General features: G+C 35.5%; 1 protein-coding gene across 1 annotated transcript in view; it reads left to right on the top strand.

Moving 5' to 3' along the window:
* Positions 1–5880: 5880 nt before the first annotated feature.
* The window catches only part of LOC133569903 (cadherin-20-like), a 146712-nt gene continuing 127454 nt past the window's right edge, over positions 5881–25138 (top strand). The window contains exon 1 of the mRNA XM_061922491.1: positions 5881–6024. The gene's annotated coding sequence lies outside the window, so the exon portion shown is untranslated. The remainder of the gene's footprint in view (positions 6025–25138) is intronic.

Raw genomic sequence — 25138 nt, 5'->3', positions numbered from 1 at the left:
ATGTCAAATATGATGAAATAAAAGTTGTTTCTGCCCTGAAAAAGCACAATATTGTGAGAGAAAAATGTTTTTTACTTAAAAAAAATAATTTAAGAAAAACATTTTTCCAGAAAAAGTGTACCATTTTATATGATTAAAGTCAAAATATGTTGTAAAAAAAAAAAAAAATTTTTTTTTTTTTTTTAGAAAAACAATATTGAGGGAAAAAAAGTTTAACAACATTTTTTTTTTAAGAAAAATATTTTCTTTATTTTTTTGCAGGGGAAAAATGTACCTTTTACATGATTCATGTCAAATATGATGAAATAAAAGTTGTTTTCTCCCCTGAAAAAACACAATATTGTGAGAGAAAAATGTTTTTTACTTAAAAAAATAATGATTTAAGAAAAACATTATTTTTCCAGAAAAAGTGTACCATTTTACATGATTAAAGTCAAATATGTTGTGAAAAACAATTTTTTTTTTTTTTTTTTTTTTTTTTTTTTTTAGAAAAACAATATTGTGAGGGGAAAAAATTTTAAGAACATTTTTTGAGAAAAACATTTTCTTAATTTTTTTAAGGGGGGGGAATGTATCATTTACATGATTAAGGTCAAATATGATTAAATAAGTTGTTTCTCCCCTGAAAAAACACAATATTGTGAGAGAAAAATGTTTTTTACTAAAATTAAAAAAAATTTAAGAAAAACATTTTGAAGAAAAAGTGTACCATTTTACATGATTAAAGTCAAATATGATATAAAAAACAAAAAACTTTTTTTTTTTTTTTTTAGAAAAAACAATATTGTGAGGGAAAAAAAGTTTAAGAACATTTTTTTTTAAGAAAAACATTTCTTTAATTTTTTTGAAGGGGAAAAATGTACAATTTTACATGATTCATGTCAAATATGATGAAATAAAAGTTGTTTCTCCCTGAAAAAACACAATATTGTGAGAGAAAAATGTCTTTTACTTAAAAAAATAATAATTTAAGAAAAAACATTTTTGAAGAAAAAGAGTACCATTTTACATGATTCAGGTCAAATATGATGAAATAAAAGTTGTTTCTCCCCTGAAAAAACACAATATTGTGAGAGAAAAATGTATTTTACTTAAAAAAATAATAATTTAAGAAAAACATAATTTTTCCAGAAAAAGTGTACCATTTTACATGATTAAAGTCAAATATGTTGTAAAAAACAAAACAATTTTTTTTTTTTTTTTTAGAAAAACAATATTGTGAGGGGAAAAAAGTTTAAGAAATTTTTTTTGAGAAAAACATTTTCTTTATTTTTTTGGGGGGGGGGGAAATGTATCATTTTACATGATTCAGGTCAAATATGATGAAATAAAAGTTGTTTCTCCCCTGAAAAAACACAATATTTTGAGAGAAAAATGTTTTTTACTAAAAAAAAATAATTTAAGAAAAACATTTGTGAAGAAAAAGTGTACCATTTTACCTGATTAAAGTCAAATATGATATAAAAAACAAAAAACTTCTTTTTTTTTTTTTTTTTAGAAAAACAATATTGTGAGGGAAAAAAAGTTTAAGAACATTTTTTTTTTAAGAAAAACATTTTCTTTAATTTTTTTGCAGGGGAAAAATGTACAATTTGACATGATTCATGTCAAATATGATGAAATAAAAGTTGTTTCTCCCCTGAAAAAGCACAATATTGTGAGAGAAAAATGTCTTTTACTTAAAAAAATAATAATTTAAGAAAAACATAATTTTTCCAGAAAAAGTGTACCATTTTACATGATTAAAGTCAAATATGTTGTAAAAAACAAAAACAATTTTTTTAATTTTTTTTTTAGAAAAGCAAACTGTGAAGGAAAAAAGTTTAAGAAATTTTTTTTGAGAAAAACATTTTCTTTATTTTTTGGAGGGGAATGTATCATTTTACATGATTCAGGTCAAATATAATTAAATAAAAGTTGTTTCTCCCCTGAAAAAACACAATATTGTGAGAGAAAAATGTTTTTTACTAAAAAAAAAAAAAATGTAAGAAAAACATTATTTTTGAAGAAAAAGTGTACCATTTTACATGATTAAAGTTAAAAAAAAAATCCCCAAAAAATGCAATATTGTGAGAAAAAAAATGTTTTTTGAGGAAAAAATTACTTGAGAAATGTTTTTTTTTTTCAGAAAAAGTGTACTATTTTACATAAAGTCAAATTATGTTGTAAAAAAAAAAAAAAAAAAACATTTTTTTTTTTTTTTTTTTTTTTAGAAAAACAATATTATGAGGGAAAAAAGTTTAAGAACATTTTTTTGAGAAAAACATTTTCTTTATTTTTTTGGGGGGGAGGAATGTACCATTTTACATGATTCAGGTCAAATATGATGAAATAAAAGTTGTTTCTCCCCTGAAAAAGCACAATATTGTGAGAGAAAAATGTCTTTTACTTAAAAAAATAATAATTTAAGAAAAACATAATTTTTCCAGAAAAAGTGTACCATTTTACATGATTAAAGTCAAATATGTTGTAAAAAACAAAACACCATTTTTTTTTTTTTTTTTAAATTTTTTTTTAGAAAAACAATATTGTGAGGGGAAAAAAGTTTAAGAAAATTTTTTTGAGAAAAACATTTTCTTTATTTTTTTTGGGGGGGGGGGAAATGTATCATTTTACATGATTCAGGTCAAATATGATTAAATAAGTTTTCTCCCCTGAAAAAACACAATGTTTTGAGAGAAAAATGTTTTTTACTTGAAAAAAAATAATTTAAGAAAAACATTTGTGAAGAAAAAGTGTACCATTTTACATGATTAAAGTCAAATATGTTGTAAAAAACAAAAAACAACCATTTTTTTTTTTTTTCAATTTTTTTTTTAGAAAAACAATATTGTGAGTGGAAAAAAGTTTAAGAACTTTTTTTGGAGAAAAACATTTTCTTTATTTTGGGGGGGGGTAATGTATCATTTTACATGATTCATGTCAAATATGATGAAATAAAAGTTGTTTCTCCCCTGAAAAAACACAATATTGTGAGAGAAAAATGTTTTTTACTAAAAAAAATAATTTCAGAAAAATATTATTTTTGAAGAAAAAGAGTACCATTATACATGATTAAAGTTTAAAAAAAAAACTCCCCCAAAAATGCAATATTGTGAGAAAAAAATTGTTTTTTAAGGAAAAAATTACTTAAGAAATGTTTTTTTTCAGAAAGTGTACCATTTTACGTAAAGTCAAATTATGTTGTAAAAAAAAAAAAAAAAAAAATTTTTTTTTTTTTTTTTTTTTAGAAAAACAATATTATGAGGGAAAAAAGTTTAAGAACATTTTTTTGAGAAAAACATTTTCTTTATTTTTTTTGGGGGGGGGAATGTATGATTTTACATGATTCAGGTCAAATATGATGAAATAAAAGTTGTTTCTCCCCTGAAAAACACAATATTGTGAGAGAAAAATGTTTTTTAGTAAAAAAAATAATAATTTAAGAAAAACATTATTTTTTAAGAAAAAGTGTACCATTTTACATGATTAAAGTCAAATATGTTGTAAAAAACAAAAAAAAATTTTTATTTTTTTATTTTTTTTTTATTTTTGGAAAAACAATATTGTGAGGGAAAAAAAGTTTAAGAAATTTTTTTGGAGAAAAACATTTTCTTTATTTTTTTGGGGGGGGATGTATCATTTTACATGATTCATGTCAAATATGATGAAATAAAAGTTGTTTCTCCCCTGAAAAAACACAATATTGTGAGAGAAAAATGTTTTTTACTAAAAAAAATTATAATTTAAGAAAAACATTATTTTTGAAGAAAAAGTGCACCATTTTACATGATTAAAGTTTAAAAAAAAATCCCCCAAAAATGCAATATTGTGAGAAAAAAATTGTTTTTTAAGGAAAAAATTACTTAAGAAATGTTTTTTTTTTCAGAAAAAGTGTACCATTTTACATAAAGTCAAATTATGTTGTAAAAAAAAAAAAATGTTTTTTTTTTTTTTTTTTTTTTTAGAAAAACAATATTATGAGGGAAAAAAGGTTAAGAACATTTTTTTTTAAAGAAAAACATTTTCTTTAATTTTTTTGCAGGGGAAAAATGTACAATTTTACATGATTCATGTCAAATATGATGAAATAAAAGTTGTTTCTCCCCTGAAAAAACACAATATTGTGAGAGAAAAAAGTTTTTTACTTAAAAAATAATAATTTAAGAAAAACATTATTTTTCCAGAAAAAGTGTACTATTTTACATGATTAAAGTCAAATATGTTGTAAAAAACAAAAAACAAACTTTTTTTTTTTTTTTTTTTTTTTTTTTTTTTTTAGAAAAACAATATTGTGAGGGAAAAAAAGTTTAAGAACATTTTTTTGAGAAAAACATTTTCTTTATTTTTTGGGGGGGGGAAATGTATCATTTTACATGATTCAGGTCAAATATGATGAAATAAAAGTTTTTTCTCCCCTGAAAAAACACAATATTGTGAGAGAAAAATGTTTTTTACTAAAAAAAAAAAAATTTAAGAAAAACATTATTTTTGAAGAAAAAGTGTACCATTTTACCTGATCAGTCAAATATGTTGTAAAAAACTAAACAAAAAAATTTTTTTTTTTTTTTAGAAAAACAGTATTGTGAGGGACAAAAAGTTTAAGAACATTTTTTGGAGAAAAACATTTTCTTTAATTTTTGGGGGGGGGGGGATGTATCATTTTACATGATTCAGGTCAAATATGATGAAATAAAAGTTGTTTCTCCCCTGAAAAAACACAATATTGTGAGAGAAAAATGTTTTTCACTAAAAAAAATAATTTAAGAAAAACATTATTTTTGAAGAAAAAGTGTACCATTTTACGCGATTAAAGTAAAATATGTTGTAAAAAAACAAAAAACAAAAATTTTTTTTTTTTTTTTTTTTAGAAAAACAATATTGTGAGGGAAAAAAGTTTAAGAACATTTTTTTGAGAAAAACATTTTCTTTATTTTTTTTGGGGGGGGTATGTATCATTTTACATGATTCATGTCAAATATGATGAAATAAAAGTTTTCTCCCCTGAAAAAACACAATATTGTGAGAGAAAAATGTTTTTTACTAAAAAAAAATAATTTAAGAAAAACATTATTTTTGAAGAAAAAGTGTACCATTTTACGCGATTAAAGTAAAATATGTTGTAAAAAAACAAAAAACAAAATTTTTTTTTTTTTTTTTTTTTAGAAAAACAATATTGTGAGGGAAAAAAGTTTAAGAACATTTTTTTGAGAAAAACATTTTCTTTATTTTTTTTGGGGGGGGGTATGTATCATTTTACATGATTCATGTCAAATATGATGAAATAAAAGTTTTCTCCCCTGAAAAAACACAATATTGTGAGAGAAAAATGTTTTTTACTAAAAAAAAATAATTTAAGAAAAACATTATTTTTGAAGAAAAAGTGTACCATGTTACATGATTAAAGTTGAAAAAAAACATTTTTTTTTCCCCGAAAAATGCAATATTGTGAGAAAAAAGTAAACAATTTTTGAAAGTTGGGTTGGGTTTTTAACAAGAAAAAACAAAACAGTTTTCATGTTTCACTCTCTCTTCCTCTCGCGCGAGATCCACCCAGGAATGGAGCCATTTGAATTCTCTTCCCCACTGCATCTGACTCATGGAGCGCTTTTAATAAGACTTCCACAAGCACATCAAATCATTCTGATTGGGGGGTTTTGTTGATTTTTAATGATTCAATTTGTTGAAGGGCTTCTGGACAATGAATCATTCATTAGCCAAGTGGTAAACATTCACTTATTCATCAAACATATTCCTCCGCAGTGCTCATGTTTGTTCATGACTTGATGGAAGGGAAGTGCAAGTGGTTTTGGGGCCGCGTCTGAACGTTGACGAGGCGGCGCGGCAAGGGAGGGAGGAGGCGAAGGTTGCGCGGAGGGAGAGAGGGAGGGTAGGGAGGGAGTCGCAGGACCGGGAGGGAGCACCGGGAAGGCGGTTAGAGCGAGCCGAGGCGAGGCGGCGAGAGGAGGTCTGGTGTCGGTCAGCTGGACGCGGCGAGGAGGCTTTTATTCGTCCGAAGAGGACTTCTTCCGCCCCGCCTTGAAGGTAACGTCCAACATGTTGATGATGATTCGGGGGGGACGACGGGTGACTTTTCCGGGGGTCCGCCGGTGAGTCCTTGACCACCACAGCAGCGCAGCGACGGGGATTTCTATTTCCCACCCCGCCTGGCCTAAAGCCAAGTCCCGCGGGGATAAAGATGTCATTGTCGGCTTCTCCGTCATGACCCCCCCGCGCCCTTCCTCCGTAGTGCGCCGTCGATACTTCCGCGTCCCGCAGCGCCGCGCTGAATGTCAAACACCCCGCCGGGCGACGTGCGGCTCCGGGCCGATGTTGGCGGTTTGGTGCGCAAAGTGGAGGTGGAGGGGGGCTCGGTTGCCGAGATCCACGGCGCCGGACGGAGTCATTAGGAGGAGGCCAAATAGTCAAGACTCGACTATTAGGACTTTTTTTCAACTTTTTTACCGCAAAATGAATTGTGTGGACATGCTGCAATTTCAATACTTTTTTCGCCAGTTATTGACAATGACCACCACCTTTCAAAATGGAATTGAACGTAACTCCAAATGATCTACAAGTCAACGTACACAGTGGCAGACAAGACATGCTGCCTCATATGATTGTTGCTCTGTCTCCTCCCGCCAGTTGTTATTGATTGCAACCACCTTTCATAATAGAATTGAAGATAAAAACTCTAAATGATCGACAAATTTAACATACACAGTAACTAAAGGACATATGGTGCCATTTAAGACATGCTGCCTCGTATGATTGTTGCACTCACTCCCACCGCCAGTTGTTATTGATTCAAACCACCTTTCATAAACAAAATAAAGATAAAAACTCTAAATGATCAACAGTCAGCATACACGGAAACTCAAACACATATGGTGGCAGACAAGACATGCTGCCTCGTATGATTGTTGCACTCACTCCTCCCGCCAGTTGTTATTGATTGATACCACCTTTCAGAACAGAATTAAAGATAAAAACTCTAAATGATCAACAAAGTCAGCATACACAGTAACTCAAACACAAATGGTGGGAGACAAGTCATGCTGCCTCGTATGATTGTTGCTCTGACTCCTCCCAGCAGTTGTTATTGATTGAAACCACCTTTTATAACAGAATTAAAGATAAAAACTCTAAATGATCAACAAAGTCAGCATACACAGAAACTCAAACACATATGGTGGCAGACAAGACGTGCAGCCTCGTATGATTGTTGCTCTGACTCCTCCCGCCAGTTGTTATTGATTGCAACCACCTTTCATAACAGAATTAAAGATAAAAACACTAAATGATCGACAAATTCAACATACACAGTAACTCAAGGACATATGGTGGCAGTCAAGTCAGGCTGCCTCGTATGATTATTGCACTCACTCCCAAGGCCAGTTGTTATTGATTGAAACCACCTTTCATAACAGAATTGAAGATAAAAACTCTAAATGGTCGACAAATTCAACATACACAGTAACTCAAGGACATATGGTGGTAGTCAAGACATGTTGCCTTGTATGATTGTTGCACTCACTCCTCCCGCCAGTTGTTATTGATTGCAACCACCTTTCATAACAGAATTGAAGATAAAAACTCTAAATGGTCGACAAATTCAACATACACAGTAACTCAAACACAAATGGTGGGAGACAAGACATGCTGCCTTGTATGATTGTTGCTCTGACTCCTCCCGCCAGTTGTTTTTGATTGCAACCACCTTCCATAACTGAATTAAAGATAACAACTCTAAATGATCGACAAAGTCAACGTACACAGAAACTCAAACACATATGGTGGCAGACAAGACGTGCAGCCTCGTATGATTGTTGCTCTGACTCCTCCCACCAGTTGTTATTGATTGAAACCACCTTTTATAACAGAATTAAAGATAAAAACTCAAAATGATCAACAAAGTCAGCATACACAGAAACTCAAACATATGGTGGCAGACAAGACGTGCAGCCTCGTATGATTGTTGCTCTGACTCCTCCCGCCAGTTGTTATTGATTGCAACCACCTTTCATAACAGAATTAAAGATAAAAACACTAAATGATCGACAAATTCAACATACACAGTAACTCAAGGACATATGGTGGCAGTCAAGTCAGGCTGCCTCGTATGATTATTGCACTCACTCCCACTGCCAGTTGTTATTGATTGAAACTACCTTTCATAACCAAAATAAAGATAAAAACTCTAAATGATCAACAAAGTCAGCATACACGGTAACTCAAACACATATGGTGGCAGACAAGACGTGCAGCCTCGTATGATAGTTGCTCTGACTCCTCCCGCCAGCTGTTATTGATTGCAACCACCTTTCATAACAGAATTGAAGATAAAAACACTAAATGATCGACAAATTCAACATACACAGTAACTCAAGGACATAAGGTGGCATTTAAGACATGCTGCCTCGTATTATTATTGCACTCACTCCCAAGGCCAGTTGTTATTGATTGAAACCACCTTTCATAACAGAATTAAAGATAAAAACTCTAAATGATCAACAAAGTCAGCATACACGGTAACTCAAACACATATGGTGGCAGACAAGACGTGCAGCCTCATATGATTGTTGCTCTGTCTCCTCCCGCCAGTTGTTATTGATTGCAACCACCTTTCATAACATAATTGAAGATAAAAACTCTAAATGATCGACAAATTCAACATACACAGTAACTCGAGGACATATGGTGGCATTTAAGATGTGCTGCCTCGTATGATTATTGCACTCACTCCCACCGCCAGTTGTTATTGATTCAAACCACCTTTCATAACCAAAATAAAGATAAAAACTCTAAATGATCAACAAAGTCAGCATACACAGTAACTCAAACACATATGGTGGCAGACAAGACCTGCAGCCTCATATGATAGTTGCTCTGACTCCTCCCGCCAGTTGTTATTGATTGCAACCACCTTTCATAACAGAATTGAAGATAAAAACTCTAAATGATCGACAAATTCAACATACACAGTAACTCAAGGACATAAGGTGGCATTTAAGACATGCTGCCTCGTATTATTATTGCACTCACTCCCACCGCCAGTTGTTATTGATTGAAAACACCTTTCAAAACAGAATTAGAGATAAAAACACTAAATGGTCGACAAATTCAACACACACAGTAACTCAAACACAAATGGTGGCAGACAAGACATGCTGCCTCATATGATTGTTGCTCTGACTCCTCCCGCCAGTTATTGATTGACACCACCTTTCATAACAGAATTAAAGATAGCAACTCTAAATGATTGACAAAGTCAACGTACACAGTAACTCAAACACAAATGGTGGCAGACAAGATATGCTGCCTCATATGATTGTTGCTGTGACTCCTCCCGCCAGTTGTTATTGATTGAAACCACCTTTCATAACAGAATTAAAGATAAAAACTCTGAATGATTGACAAAGTCAACAACGTACACGGTAACTCATAGACTAATGGTAGCAGACAAGACACACGGCATGCTGCCTTGTATAATTGTTGCACTCCCTCCCACTGCCAGTTTATAACGATAACCGCCACCTTTCATCATAGTAATAAACAACTAACTCCAAATGATTTGCAAAGTCAATGTACACAGTGCCTCAGATAATCCAAAAAGGTATTGTTTAACTCATGTGACTGCCTCATACCATCAATTAGTCATGATCACCCCCACCTTTCATTTACAATAGAAACAAAATAACTCCACGAATAAAATAAAAAGTCTTGTATAATTCATGTGAGTGCCTCATCCCACCAGTTATTAATGATAACCGCCACCTTTCATTTACAATAGAAACAAAATAATGAACAAAAATCTAAAACAGTATTTTATCATTCATATGACTGGCTCATCCCACCAATCAGTCATGATAACTGCCACCTTTCTTTTACAATGGAAACAAGATAAGTCGAAAAATTAAAAAAAGGCTTGTTTAATTAATATGACTGCCTCATTCTACCAATTATTCATGATAATTGCCACCTTTCATTTACAATAGAAACTAAATAACACTAAAAATAAAAAAAAAGTATTGTATAATTCATGTGACTGCCTCATCCTACCAACTAGTCATGATAACCGCCACCTTTTATTTACAATAGAAACACAATAACTCCAAAAATCAAAAAGTATAATTCATGTGACGGCCTCATCCCACCAGTTATTCATTATAACCGCCACTTTTCATTTACAATAGAAACTAAATAACTCTAAAAAAAAATAAAAAAAATAAAAACAAGTATTGTATATTTCATGTGACGGCCTCATCTCACCAATTAGTCATAACCGCCACCTTTCATTTACAATAGAAACAAAATAACTCCAAAAATAAATAAAAGTCTTGTATAATTCATGTGACGCCTCATCCCACCAATTAGTCATGATAACCGCCACCTTTCATTTACAATAGAAACACAATAACTCCAAAAATCAAAAAGTCTTGTATACTTAATTCATGTGACTGCCTCATCACACCAGTTATTCATGATAACCGCCACCTTTCATTTACAGTAGAAACACAATAACTCCGAAAATCTAAAAGTCTTGTATACGTAATTCATGTGACTGCCTCATCCCACCAGTTATTCAAGATAACCGCCACCTTTCATTTACAATAGAAACAAAATGACTCTTATAATAAAAAAAGCATCATATAATTCATGTGACGGCCTGATCCCACCAATTAGTCATGATAACCGCCACCTTTCTTTTACAATAGAAACACAATAACTCCAAAAATATAAATCAAGTCTTGTATAGTTCCTGTGACTGGCTCATCCCACCAATTATTCATGATAACCGCCACCTTTCATTTACAATGGAAACAAAATAACTCTGAAAATCAAACGAGTCTTGTATAATTCACGTGGCTGCCTCATCCCACCAGATAGTCATGATAACCGCCACCTTTCATTTACAATAGAAACAAAATAATTCCAAAAATAAATAAAAAGTCTTGTATAATTCATGTGACTGCCTCATCCCACCAATTAGTCATGATAACTGCCACCTTTCATTTACAATAGAAACACAATAACTCCGAAAATCAAAAAGTCTTGTATACGTAATTCATGTGACTGCCTCATCCCACCAGTTATTCATGATAACCGCCACCTTTCATTTACGATAGAAACAAAATCACTCTAATAATAAAAAAAAGCATCATATAATTCATGTGACTGCCTCATCCCACCAGTTATTCATGATAACCGCCACCTTTCATTTACAATAGAAACAAAATCACTCTAATAATAAAAAAAAGCATCATATAATTCATGTGACGGCCTCATCCCACCAGTTATTCATTATAACCGCCACTTTTCATTAACAATAGAAACTAAATAACTCTAAAAATAAAAAAAAAGTATTGTATATTTTATGTGACGGCCTCATCCCATCAATTAGTCATGATAACCGCCGCCTTTCATTTACAATAGAAACAAAATAACTCCAAAAATATAAAACAAGTCTTGTATAATTCCTGTGACTGGCTCATCCCACCAATTATTCATAACCGCCACCTTTCATTTACAATAGAAACAAAATAACTCTGAAAATCAAACGAGTCTTGTATAATTCATGTGGCTGCCTCATCCCACCAGTTAGTCATGATAACCGCCACCTTTCATTTACAATAGAAACAAAATAACTTCAAAAATCAAAAAAAGGTGTCCTGACTTTATGCACAGAAGCATGTGCAGGCTGGCGAGCGACATGCCATCACTACCGCCTCGCTGGTTATTAATGACAGTAGCCAAGTTTATTTAGAAAGAAAGTAATCCTCAAAATCAAAGGTCAGGAACATGATCGTGTTGGTGATGACGCCAATTTCTCCTCCTTCTCGTGATGAATTAGCAGAAGTAAACAAACGCACGCCATTGAGAGACTCCACCGCGCGGGTTATTATCGCCTCTTTTTCGCCGTCCATCAATAACCCCCGTCGCCGCAGCCCCCCCCCCCCGCGTGAAAGACCAAAGTCATCATTACCTCGTCCGATAAACGTCTCCTGGTCGTTTCCCAGACGTGAGACACTTGGCACGAGGAGAAAATCAATAGACCAGTAAATCCTTAATTGAATGGCCGCGGGCTCGGGAGCCCCCCTGATGCTTTATGAGGCGCCGCCAGGACCCCCGCCAGAACATCAAGGACCTTGTCGGCCGCAAAACATGGCGGCGGTCAGTTAACATTTGTACACCTGACGGCTCACGCCGCAGCCCGCGGCCACCTTTCCTCCCGCCTTTGATGGACTCTGACACGGGACACCCAGGCGGGGTACCACGCATGTCGTCATGGCGACCAGGAACAAAACACTGGTCTCACAGACTGGAGTGATGGATCGGCTTACCGCGGGGCTCGTGTTGCAACTCCGGTCGGAGCAAAATAAAGCGACGTTTGGCGAGCTTTGATGCCTCGAGTTCAACGAGTCACGCCTACTTTTTTTTCTTCTAAATAATGCCCTCTGATATTTGCAAGGTCGGTGTTTAGATCAAGCCGAAACTAATTCCTCCGAAATCCCACAAATCCCACTTAAAAGAGGAGCAATGTTCATGTCAGTGTTTTAATGTTCCTATTTAATATTGAAAATACGACGTAAAAGAGGAGCGATGTTCATAGGACTTTAATATTCAGTGTTTTATTTTTAGTAGTTTATATTGTAAATCCCACATAAAAGAGGAGCGATGTTTATATGTTGTTAATATTCAGTGTTTTATTGTTCGTAGTTAATACTGTAAATCCCACGTAAAGGAGGCGCAATGTTCATATGTTGTTAATATTCAGTTTTTTATTGTTTGTAGTTAATATTGTAAATCCCATGTAAAAGAGGAGTGATGTTTATATGTTGTTAATATTCAGTGTTTTATTGTTCATAGTTAATATTGTAAATCCCACGTTAAAGGGGAGCAATGTTCATGTGTTGTTAATATTCAGTTTATTATTGTTTGTAGTTAATATTGTAAATCCCACATAAAAGAGGAGCGATGTCTATATGTTGTTAATATTCAGTGTTTTATTTTTCGTAGTTTATATTGTAAATCCCACGTAAAAGAGGAACGATGTTCATATGTTGTTAATATTCAGTGTTTTATTGATTGTAGTTAATATTGTAAATCCCACGTAAAAGAGGAGCGATGTTCATATGTTGTTAATATTCAGTGTTTTATTGTTCGTAGTTAATACTGTAAATCCCACGTAAAGGAGGCGCGATGTTCATATGTTGTTAATATTCAGTTTTTTATTGTTCATAGTTAATATTGTAAATTCCACATTAAAGGGGAGCAATGTTCATGTGTTAATATTCAGTTTTTTATTGTTCGTAGTTAATGTTGTAAATCCCACATAAAAGAGGAGCGATGTTTATATGTTGGTAATATTCAGTGTTTTATATTTCGTAGTTTATATTGTAAATCCCACGTAAAAGAGGAGCGATGTTCATATGTTGTTGATATTCAGTGTTTTATTGATTGTAGTTAATATTGTAAATCCCACGTAAAAGAGGAGCGATGTTCATATGTTGTTAATATTCAGTGTTTTATTGTTCGTAGTTAATACTGTAAATCCCACGTAAAGGAGGCGCGATGTTCATATGTTGTTAATATTCAGTTTTTTATTGTTCATAGTTAATATTGTAAATTCCACATTAAAGGGGAGCAATGTTCATGTGTTAATATTCAGTTTTTTATTGTTCGTAGTTAATGTTGTAAATCCCACATAAAAGAGGAGCGATGTTTATATGTTGGTAATATTCAGTGTTTTATATTTCGTAGTTTATATTGTAAATCCCACGTAAAAGAGGAGCGATGTTCATATGTTGTTGATATTCAGTGTTTTATTGATTGTAGTTAGTATTGTAAATCCCACGTAAAACAGGAGCGATGTTCATATGTTGTTAATATTCAGTGTTTTATTGTTCGCAGTTAATATTGTAAATCCCACATAAAAGAGGAGCGATGTTTATATGTTGTTAATATTCAGTGTTTTATTGTTGGTAGTTAGTATTGTAAATGCCACGTAAAAGAGGAGCGAGGTCCATATGTTGTTGATATTCAGTGTTTTATTGTTTGTAGTTAATATTGTAAATCCCACGTAAAAGAGGAGCGATGTTTATATGTTGTTTATATCCAGTGTTTTATTGATTGTGGTTAATATTGTAAATCCCACATAAAAGAAGAGCGATGTTTATATGCTGTTAATATTCAGTGTTTTATTGTTCGTAGTTAATACTGTAAATCCCACGTAAAAGAGGCGCAATGTTCAAATGTTGTTAATATTCAGTGTTTTATTGTTTGTAGTTAATATTGTAAATGCCACATAAAAGAGGAGCGATGTTCATATGTTGTTAATATTCAGTGTTTTATTGATTGTAGTTAATATTGCAAATCCCATGTAAAAGAGGAGCGATGTTTATATGTTGTTAATATTCAGTGTTTTATTGTTCGTAGTTAATATTGTAAATCCCACGTAAAAGAGGTGCGATATTCATATGTTGTTAATATTCAGTGTTTTATTGTTTGTAGTTAATATTGTAAATCCCATGTAAAAGAGGAGCGAGGTTCATATGTTGTTAGTATTCAGTTTTTTATTGTTCGTAGTTAATACTGTAAATGCCACGTAAAAGAGGAGCGATGTACATATGTTGTTAATATTCAGTGTTTTATTGTTCGTAGTTAATGTTGTAAATGCCACACAAAAGAGGAGCGATGTTTATATGTTGTTAATATTCAGTTTTGTATTGTTTGTAGTTTATATTGTAAATCCCACGTAAAAGAGGAGCGATGTTCATATGTTGTAAATATTCAGTGTTTTATTGTTTGTAGTTAATATTGTAAATGCCACGTAAAAGAGGAGCGAGGTTCATATGTTGGTAATATTCAGTGTTTTATTGATTGTAGTTAGTATTGTAAATCCCACATAAAAGAGGAGCAATGTTCAAATGTTTTTAATATTCAGTATTTTATTTATTGTAGTTAATATTGTAAAAGAGGAGTGATGTTTATATGCTGTTAATATTCAGTGTTTTATTGTTCGTAGTTAATATTGTAAATGCCACGTAAAAGAGGAGCAATGTACATATGTTGTTAATATTCAGTGTTTTATTGATTGTAGTTAATATTGTGAATCCCACGTAAAACAGGAGCAATGTTCAAATGTTTTTAATATTCAGTGTTTTATTGATTGTAGTTAATATTGTAAAACCCACATAAAAGAGGAGCAATGTTCAAATGTTTTTAATATTCAGTGTTTTATTTATTGTAGTTAATATTGTAAATCCCACGTAAAACAGGAGCGATGTTTATATGTTGTTAATATTCAGTTTTTTATTGTTTGTAGTTTATATTGTAAATCCGACGTTAAAGGGGAGCAATGTTCATATGTTGTTAATATTCAGTGTTTTATTGTTTGTAGTTAATATTGTAAATCCCACATAAAAGAGGAGCGATGTTCATATGTTGTTAATATTCAGTGTTTTATTGTTCGTAGTCAATATTGTAAATGCCTCGTGAAAGAGGTGCAATGTACATATGTTGTTAATATTCAGTGTTTTATTGTTCATAGTTAATATTGTAAATGCCATGTAAAAGAGGAGCGATGTTTATATGCTGTTAATATTCAATGTTTTATTGTTCGTAGTTAATATTGTAAATACCACGTAAAAGAGGAGTGAGGTTCATATGTTGTTAATATTCAGTGTTTTATTGTTCGTAGTTAATATTGTAAATCCCATGTGAAAGGGGAACAATGTTTATATCCTGTTAATATTCAGTGTTTTATTGTTCGTAGTTAATCCTGTAAATCCCACGCAAAAGAGGATTGATGTTTATATGTTGTTAATATTCAGTGTTTTATTTTTCGTAGTTTATATTGTAAATCCCACGTAATAGAGGAGCGATGTTCATATGTTGTTAATATTCAGTGTTTTATTGTTTGTAGTTAATGTTATAAATGCCCCGCAAGAGAGGAGCGATGTTTATATGTTAATATTCAGTGTTTTATTGTTTGTAGTTATTTTTTAAATCCCACATAAAAAAGGAGCAATGTTTATATGTTGTTAATATTCAGTGTTTTATTGTTCATAGTTAATATTGTAAATCCTACGTAAAAGAGGCGCAATGTTCATATGTTAATATTCAGTGTTTTATTGTTTGTAGTTAATATTGTAAATTCCATGTAAAAGAGGAGCGATGTTTATATGTTGTTAATATTCAGTGTTTTATTGATTGTAGTTAATATTGTAAATTCCATGTAAAAGAGGAGCGATGTTTATATATTAATATTCAGTGTTTTATTGTTCGTAGTTAATACTGTAAATCCGACGTAAAGGAGGCGCGATGTTCATATGTTGTTAATATTCACTTTTTTATTGTTTGTAGTTAATGTTGTAAATGCCACGCAAAAGACGATTGATGTTTGTATGTTGTTAATATTCAGTGTTTTATTTTTCGTAGTTTATATTGTAAATCCCACGTGAAGGAGGCGCAATGTTCATAATTTGTTAATATTCAGTGTTTTATTGTTTGTAGTTAATATTATAAATGCCATCTAAAAGAGGAGCGATGTTGATATGTTGTTAATATTCAGTTTTTTATTGTTCGTAGTTAATGTTGTAAATGCCACGCAAAAGAGGAGCGATGTTTATGTGTTGTTAATATTCAGTGTTTTATTTTTCGTAGTTAATATTGTAAATCCCACTTAAAAGAGGAGCGATGTTCATGTCTTGTTAATATTCAGTGTTTTATTGTTCGTAGTTAATACTGTAAATCCCACGTACAGGAGGCGCAATGTTCACAATTTGTCAATATTCAGTGTTTTATTGATTGTAGTTAATATTGTAAATCCAATGTAAAAGAGGAGCGATGTTTATATGCTGTTAATATTCAGTGTTTTATTGTTCGTAGTTAATATTGTAAATGTCACGTAAAAGAGGAGCGATGTTGAAAACATCTAATTAGTTACTATGGTAACTATGAAATATCTCAGATGGTAGAAGGGGCTTTTTGTATCCTTTGCGTTCATATTTCACTGTTTGTTGCATTTTTGGTTGTGTTTCGGTTGATTGTAAAATATGTTAATATTCAACGTTTTATCGTTCGTAGTTAATATTTTAAATCCCACATTCTTTATCTCCATGTACATTCTGGGCGTCTCATTCAGTAAAAAAAAAATGTCAAATTCCATTCAGTTCTTTTAAGGCGCTCTGTCGTAACGTTTTTAGCTTTCAGTCATTATTGGGAGGTTTTGTATTAGTGTTCCTAATAATAGACAAAGCGGCCCCCAGACACACTTTTTTTTAAATCTAAATCTGGCCCCCCCGAGTAAAATAATTGCCCAGGCCTGCTCTAATGTGTCGGAGCAAACGCAGTGTGAACCGGACTTAATACCACGTTAAATCTTTCATTATAATAATTAAATGACAGCAGTCATTTTCATGAGATCATACTTGCCGACCCTCCCGATTTTCCCGGGAGACTCCCAAATTTCAGTGCCCCTCCCGAAAATCTCCAGGGGGCAACCATTCTCCCAAATTTCTCCAGATTTCCACCAGGAAATCCTACATAGAAACAGTCACATAATACAACTTTAACACTGTTACAAATATGCGCCACACTGTGAACCCACACCAAACAAGAATTACAAACTCATTTCGGGATAACATCCGCACCGTAACAGAACATAAACACAACAGAACAAATACCCAGATTCCCTTGCAGCACCAACTCTTCCGGGACGCTACTATATACACCCCCCCGCAACCACCAAACTCCGCCCACCTCAGGCTGGCTCAGTTCCACGCCAGAGCCCCGACATTAATGAACTAGCATCCAAGAAAAGATGCCAGGTATCTGGTTTGGGAACATCAGATTGTCATGTTCGGTGGTCTGGATTATGTTTTTGTTTCTTTTCTGTTTCTAACTCCATTAGTTCCCGTTCTTTGGTGCACACTCGTTTGTTTTAGTTGCCATGGTGACTTATGATTTTCACCTGCCGCTGGTGTTCGGACGCTCACCTGGCCTTTAATGATGAGACTATTTAAACTGCCCTTGCCAGTCAGTCGGCCTGGCGACATTCTGTCATGACAGGGGGATCGCAGCTTGCTACTGGGTTTGTTCTCCCGGGATGCAAACGAACTACTCTGGACCAGGCGTTGCGGTAGGAACATTTTTAATTATTCACTATCAAAACAGGAACAAACATATACTACGGTGTGGGAAAAAACACAAAGCTGTGGCATGAAACAAACAACATAAACTATGGCTTGGAACAAACAAGACGTACTGTGGCATGAAAACGAGCAGCATGAACTATGGCATGAACAGAGCAGCGTGAACTAATCATGAAAGGAGCCATGTCGCCAGACCGACTAACAGGCAAAAACTGATATGATCCGCTCCCCGGATCATATTATGTTGATTTTTGAGTCTCATTGTATTATGTTCTGTTAGTTTTGGACTTCTGTAGTTCCTGGTTGCACTTCCTTGTTTGTTTTGTCACCATAGTTACGTATGATTTTCACCTGCCTCGGTTTTTTGGTGTCCAATCAAGAGACATTATTTAAGCCTGCCTTCTCCCGTCAGTCTTCCTGGGTTCCTTGTTTGCGGTAAGCTACAGTCGCGTTTATGTTTCTGGTTCCAGTCTCTGTGCTAAGTATTAGCCTTAGCTTCCCGTGCGTTCGGCACGTTCTTTTGTTTGTTTCTGTCTATTTAGTACTGTGTATTATTAATTAAATAATCCTACCTTTACCTTTTCGTCCGGAGTGTTCTTTGCATCCCTGGGGAGAACAAAAACGCGCATCACCATGCGTCCCGAGTGTGACATCAGGAACCCAGGAAGACCGACGGGAGAAGGCAGGCTTAAATAATGTCTCTTGATTGATGTGTCCCAAAAAACCGAGGCAGGTGAAAATCATACGTAACTATGGTGACAAAACAAACAAGGAAGTGCAACCAGGAACTAAAGAAGTCCAAAACTAACAGAACGTAATACAAAAAGACTCAAAAAATCCAAACATAATATGATCCGGGCAGTGGATCATAAGAAAAATAGGCTTAAATAATGGTCTCTGATTAGAGCAGGTGCTTGATCCGAACACATGAGGCAGGTGAAACTCATGAGTCGTCATGGTAACTAAACAAGGGAGCGTAAACAGGAACTAAAATGGTCCAAAACTAATAGAAACATAAATTAATATTCCTAATAAATGACAGTAGAATAAGACTTGGGAGTCATCGTGTAAACAACCTGCCGTTTACACTTTTTTGTGTGGCCCTAAACGCATCAGTGGCTCATATGTCAGACGACAGAGTTTTTGTTAGTTTTGGACTATTTTAGTTCCTGTGTACGCTCCCTTGTTTAGTTACCATGACGACTCATGAGTTTCACCTGCCTCATGTGTTCGGATCAAGCACCTGCTCTAATCAGAGACTATTATTTAAGCCTGTTTTTGTACGGCACAAAATGACCAGTTTTTCTAGAAATACGTTTTTTTTTACTAATGTTTTTGTTGTGGTTACGGCCAAAAATAAAACATTTTTGCTAAGTAAAAGTGATTGTTGACGGTCATTGTTTTATTTGCTTGTCGTCACCTGTCACTCACAGTTGCATTGCAAGATCCCACAGAACAAATAGTTACCGTATTTCCCGGAATATAAGGCGCACTTAAAATCGAATTAATAATTCTGGTTTTGCTTACCGACCTCGAAGCAATTTTATTTTGCTACATGGTGTAATAAGTGTTACCAGTAGATGTCAGTCACACATAAGAGATACGTGCAGACTGCACTATTATGGCGATATGACTCAAGTAAACAAAACCAACATTTTATATGTTCCATTGAAAATATAGAACATTACTCATGGTGCTCAAAAATCTATCAAAATGTTTTAGTGGGACTTTGGTAAGCTGTGAAGCCACACCGCTTGATGGATTGTGCTGTGCTTCAAGATAGGAGAATTAATACGGTGTGCGTATAAAGTAACACATATCTGGTGTTTTGTTTTGCAACATTATGCAAAAGCAACTTTTCTTACCTTCTGGTACCTGCTGATCTGTATTTGGGATCTGCATAAATCCCTAAAAAATTGCGCGCATCCACCTTTGTATTCCGTGCCGACGACGTAGTCGATAAGCTTCTTCTTGTTCGGTGTCATTAATCCTCCACTGTTGCCATTTCTGATATAAAGTGGTGTAAAGTTCTTACTTATATCCGTCCGTAAACTCACCATGAAAGTGCTAAAAGATACCGGTGTCATGAGTTTACATTATTCACCCAAGGAACTTAAGTTATTAGAGAGTTCCGGTCGGATAGTTTTTCATGTTGTTTCCGAAAGAGGAGACCCTGCTCCGTTATTGATTGAAGTAAAGTCTATATGTCGTTAAAATCCTTTAACACTTCTTCCACTCCCGTCCTTGCACGCTACACCGCTACAACAAAGATGATGGGGAGAAGACGCTGTCGAAGGTGAGCCACGTAAATAAGACCACCCACAAATCACTGATCCTGTAGCGTTATTGTTGTGGTAATTCTGAGGCCACACCCCTGGTTCATCCATCTAGACCAGGGGTCGGGAACATTTTTGGTTGAGAGAGCCATGAAAGCCAAATATTTCAAAATGTATTTCCATGAGAGCCGTATAAAAAATTTTAAACACAGAATACAACTAAATGCGTGCATTTTTTAAGTAAGACCTGTCATTTCTTTGTGATCATGTTCTGTTTATTTATGTTCTGTTTTGTTTTTGACTCCATTAGTTCCTGTTTTTGCACACCCTGGTTTGTTTTTGTTTCCATGACTACCAATCAGTTCACCTGTTTTCACGACTCACACACCTTCATGTACCTGTTGTCAATCATACTTTTCCCTTTTACACAAAGGAAGACAGCCATTTTAAGAGTCGTATTAGGGGTACCTTCCTGTTAGCTTTTTCCACCATTTTTCCACCATTTAAGCCTGCAGTTGCCAGGCAGTCAGCCTGGCGACATCACCTTCTACTCACCCTCTATCACCTCCTACACACCTATGTTATCCATGCCGATGATCCATGCTCTTTCTCGGTCCAAGTAAGTTTTTCATGCCATAGTTTGTAAGTTTTATTTTATGTTCATAGTTCGCCCATTCTGCGAATTTTAGTTTTCATAGCCAAGTTTTTAACTTCTACTGAGAGCGCCTTTTGTTTATACCTTTTGTTTTTTTGTAATATTTTTGAGTTAAGATTAAAGAAGTCATTACCATGTCCGTTCCAATCGCTTTGCACCACGGGAAAACGAACCACACCATAGTCCAGGTCTTGACAAGACCAACATTTTTAGAGTATAATCAGTCTCTTGTTCTTTTTAATAACATTGTTATTTTAAATTTAACCAATAATAAATGTTATACTTCTTACCATTAATGCGACATCTTGGAAAGGTGCGATAGAAAACGGATGGTTGGATTAAAATGCATGAGAATGTTTTATAATTTCAACGTTATTTTTAACACTGTGATTACCATCGTAATTATTAATTACTTATCGTGTTAAGCAATGTCAGCTAAGATTTATCTGAGAGCCAAATGTAGTCATCAAAAGAGCCACACCTGGCTCTAGAGCCATAGGTTCCCTACCCCTGAGCTAGACGTTAGTCAGAAATAAATCCCGTGACTGACTCTACCTCCGACAAAAGTCTCGAGGTTTGAAGTCACGACCTACGGATCTTAGGACGGAGACTCTAACCACAAGGCCACTGAGCAGGTTTAGAAATATGAGTTCTTTAATGCGCCCTATAATCCGGTGCGCCTTATATATGAAAAAAGATCGAAATCCGCAATGCGCCCTGTGGTCCGGAAAATACGGTATGTGTATTCTGTTAACAGTTAGGATTGGATTTTATTTTTTGAACTTTGAATACGACTGAGAAACCGATATTTTTTGGACGGCCCTCGAGGGGGCGCTCGTGGCCCAATGGTTAAGAAACAAAGCCGGCAATTGAAAAGCTAAGCTTGCCGAGAGTCTGATTGTGGATTTGTCTCCTGGGCTGCTGGCAAAAGTTTTGTCATATGTTGGGACGCTGGAATCGACATCTGGCGGAGGCGACATGAACACGGCAATCCGAGCCGTGAGGGCTTGGCAGCATGAGGGTCGGGGGGTGCATGAGATGATACACTTAAGTCTTGTCAAACATGAAGCCAGCATTATTGTTGTGGTAAAGGCGGATTCTGAGGCCGCTCCCCTGGTTCATCCCTCCAGACGTCAGTCAGAAATACTGTATTAAAGTTCTTATATTCGTCAGAAATGGTTAGGGTTAGGTTTAGAGGTTGGGGTTGGGGTTAGGGTTAGCAGTATGAAAGCGCTAAAATATACCGGTGTAGTGAAGTTACATTATTCACCAAAGGAACTTCAGTTATTAGAGAGTTCCGGTCCGATGGTTTTTCACCGGACAAATTTCCGGCTTTGTTGTTTCTGGATGAGAAGATGCTGCTCCGTTATTTATTGAAGTAAAGTCTGAATGTCATTAAAACAGTAGAGAACGTTGATTACAAATGGGAAGCCGATTTTTTTTTAGTGGCCATCCAGGGGGCGCTGGTGGCCCTATGGTTAAGAAACACTGGCATGAATAAAGCCAGCAATTGAAAAGCTAAGCCTGCCCATAGTCGGATTGTGGATTTGTCTCCTGGGCTGCTGGCAAAAAGTTTTGTCATCTGTTGGGACGCTGGAACCGATATCTGGCGGAGGCGACATGAACACGGCAATCTGAGCCGTGAGGGCTTGGCAGCATGAGGGTCGGGGGGTGCATGAGATGATACACTTAAGTCTTGTCAAACACAAACCCAGCGTTATTGTTGTGGTAAAGGCTGATTCTGAGTTCGCTCCCCTGGTTCATCCATCCAGATGTCAGTCAGAAATACTGTATAAAGTTCTTACTTATATTAGTCAGTAAGGGTTGGGGTTAGGGTTAGGGTATGAAAGTGCTAAAACATACCGGTTTAGTGAGTTTACATTATTCACCAAAGCAACTTTAGTAATTAGAGCGTTCCGGTCGGACTGTTGATCACTTGTTGTTGTTCCTGGAAGAGGAGATACTGCTCTGTTATTGATTGAAGTAAAGTCTGAATGTCGTTCAAACAGTAGGGAACTTTGATTAAAACAGCGCTGGTGGCCCTATGGTTAAGAAACACTGGTATGAACAAAGCCAGCAATTGAAAAGCTAAGCTTGCCCATTGTCGGATTGTGGATTTGTCTCCTGGGCTGCTGGCAAAAGTTTTGTCATCTGTTGAGACGCTGGAACCGACATCTGGCGGAGGCGACATGAACACGGGAATCTGAGCCATGAGGGCTTGGCAGCAAGGGGGTCGGGGGTGCATGAGATGATACACTTAAGTCTTGTCAAACATGAACCCAGCGTTATTGTCGTGGTAAAGGCTGATTCTGAGTTCGCTCCCCTGGTTCATCCATCTAGACGTCAGTCAGAAATAAATCCCGTGACAACACGGGCCTGACTCGACCTCCGACAAAAGTCTCGGGGTTTGAAGTCACGACCTACCGATCTTAGGACTGAGACTCTAACCACAAGGCCACTGAGCAGGTTTAATAATATGAGTCCTTTAATGCGTCCTATAATCCGGTGCGCCTTATATATGAAAAAAGATCGAAATTAGACCATCGGCAATGGGCCCTGTGGTCCGGAAAATACGGTATGTGTATTCTGTTAACAGTTAGGATTGGATTTTATTTTTTGCACGGCATAGATTTGCTGTGCGCAGAGGATGCGTCAGGAGTGCCCACCTTAGAGGGAACGTTGAATACGACTGAGAAACCGATATTTTTTGGTCGGCCCTCGAGGGGGCGCTCGTGGCCCAATGGTTAAGAAACAAAGCAATTGAAAAGCTAAACTTGCCGAGAGTCGGATTGTGGATTTGTCTCCTGGGCTGCTGGCAAAAGTTTTGTCATCTGTTGGGACGCTGGAACCGACATCTGGCGGAGGCGACATGAACATGGCAATCTGAGCCATGAGGGCTTGGCAGCATGGGGGTCGGGGGGTGCATGAGATGATACACTTAAGTCTTGTCAAACATGAAGCCAGCGTTATTGTTGTGGTAAAGGCGGATTCTGAGGCCGCTCCCCTGGTTCATCCCTCCAGACGTCAGTCAGAAATACTGTATTAAAGTTCTTATATTCGTCAGAAATGGTTAGGGTTAGGTTTAGAGGTTGGGGTTGGGGTTAGGGTTAGCAGTATGAAAGCGCTAAAACATACCGGTGTAGTGAAGTTACATTATTCACCAAAGGAACTTCAGTTATTAGAGAGTTCCGGTCCGATGGTTTTTCACCGGGCAAATTTCCGCCTTTGTTGTTTCTGGATGAGAAGATGCTGGTCCGTTATTGATTGAAGTAAAGTCTGAATGTCATTAAAACAGTAGAGAACGTTGATTACAAATGGGAAGCCGATTTTTTTTTAGTGGCCATCCAGGGGGCGCTGGTGGCTCTATGGTTAAGAAACACTGGCATGAACAAAGCCAGCAATTGAAAAGCTAAGCTTGCCCATAGTCGGATTGTGGATTTGTCTCCTGGGCTGCTGGCAAAAAGTTTTGTCATCTGTTGGGACGCTGGAACCGACATCTGGCGGAGGCGACATGAACACGGGAATCTGAGCCATGAGGGCTTGGCAGCATGAGGGTCGGGGGGTGCATGAGATGATACACTTAAGTCTTGTCAAACACAAACCCAGCGTTATTGTTGTGGTAAAGGCTGATTCTGAGTTCGCTCCCCTGGTTCATCCATCCAGACGTCAGTCAGAAATAAATCCTGTGACAACACGGGCCTGACTCGACCGCCGACAAAAGTCTCGGGGTTTGAAGTCACGACCTACCGATCTTAGGACGGAGACTCTAACCACAAGGCCACTGAGCAGGTTTAATAATATGAGTCCTTTAATGCGTCCTATAATCCGGTGCGCCTTATATATGAAAAAAGATCGAAATCAGACCATCGGCAATACGACCTGTGGTCCGAAAAATACGATATGTGTATTCTGTTAACAGTTAGGATTGGATTTTATTTTTTGCACGGCATAGATTTGCTGTGCACAGAGGATGCGTCAGGAGTGCCCACCTTAGAGGGAACGTTGAATACGACTGAGAAACCGATATTTTTTGGTCGGCCCTCGAGGGGGCGCTCGTGGCCCAATGGTTA

This window comes from Nerophis ophidion, linkage group LG15 (assembly GCF_033978795.1).
Source record: "Nerophis ophidion isolate RoL-2023_Sa linkage group LG15, RoL_Noph_v1.0, whole genome shotgun sequence".
NCBI classification, from domain to species: Eukaryota; Metazoa; Chordata; class Actinopteri; order Syngnathiformes; family Syngnathidae; genus Nerophis; species Nerophis ophidion.
This window is presented reverse-complemented; position numbering and strand designations above follow the sequence as displayed.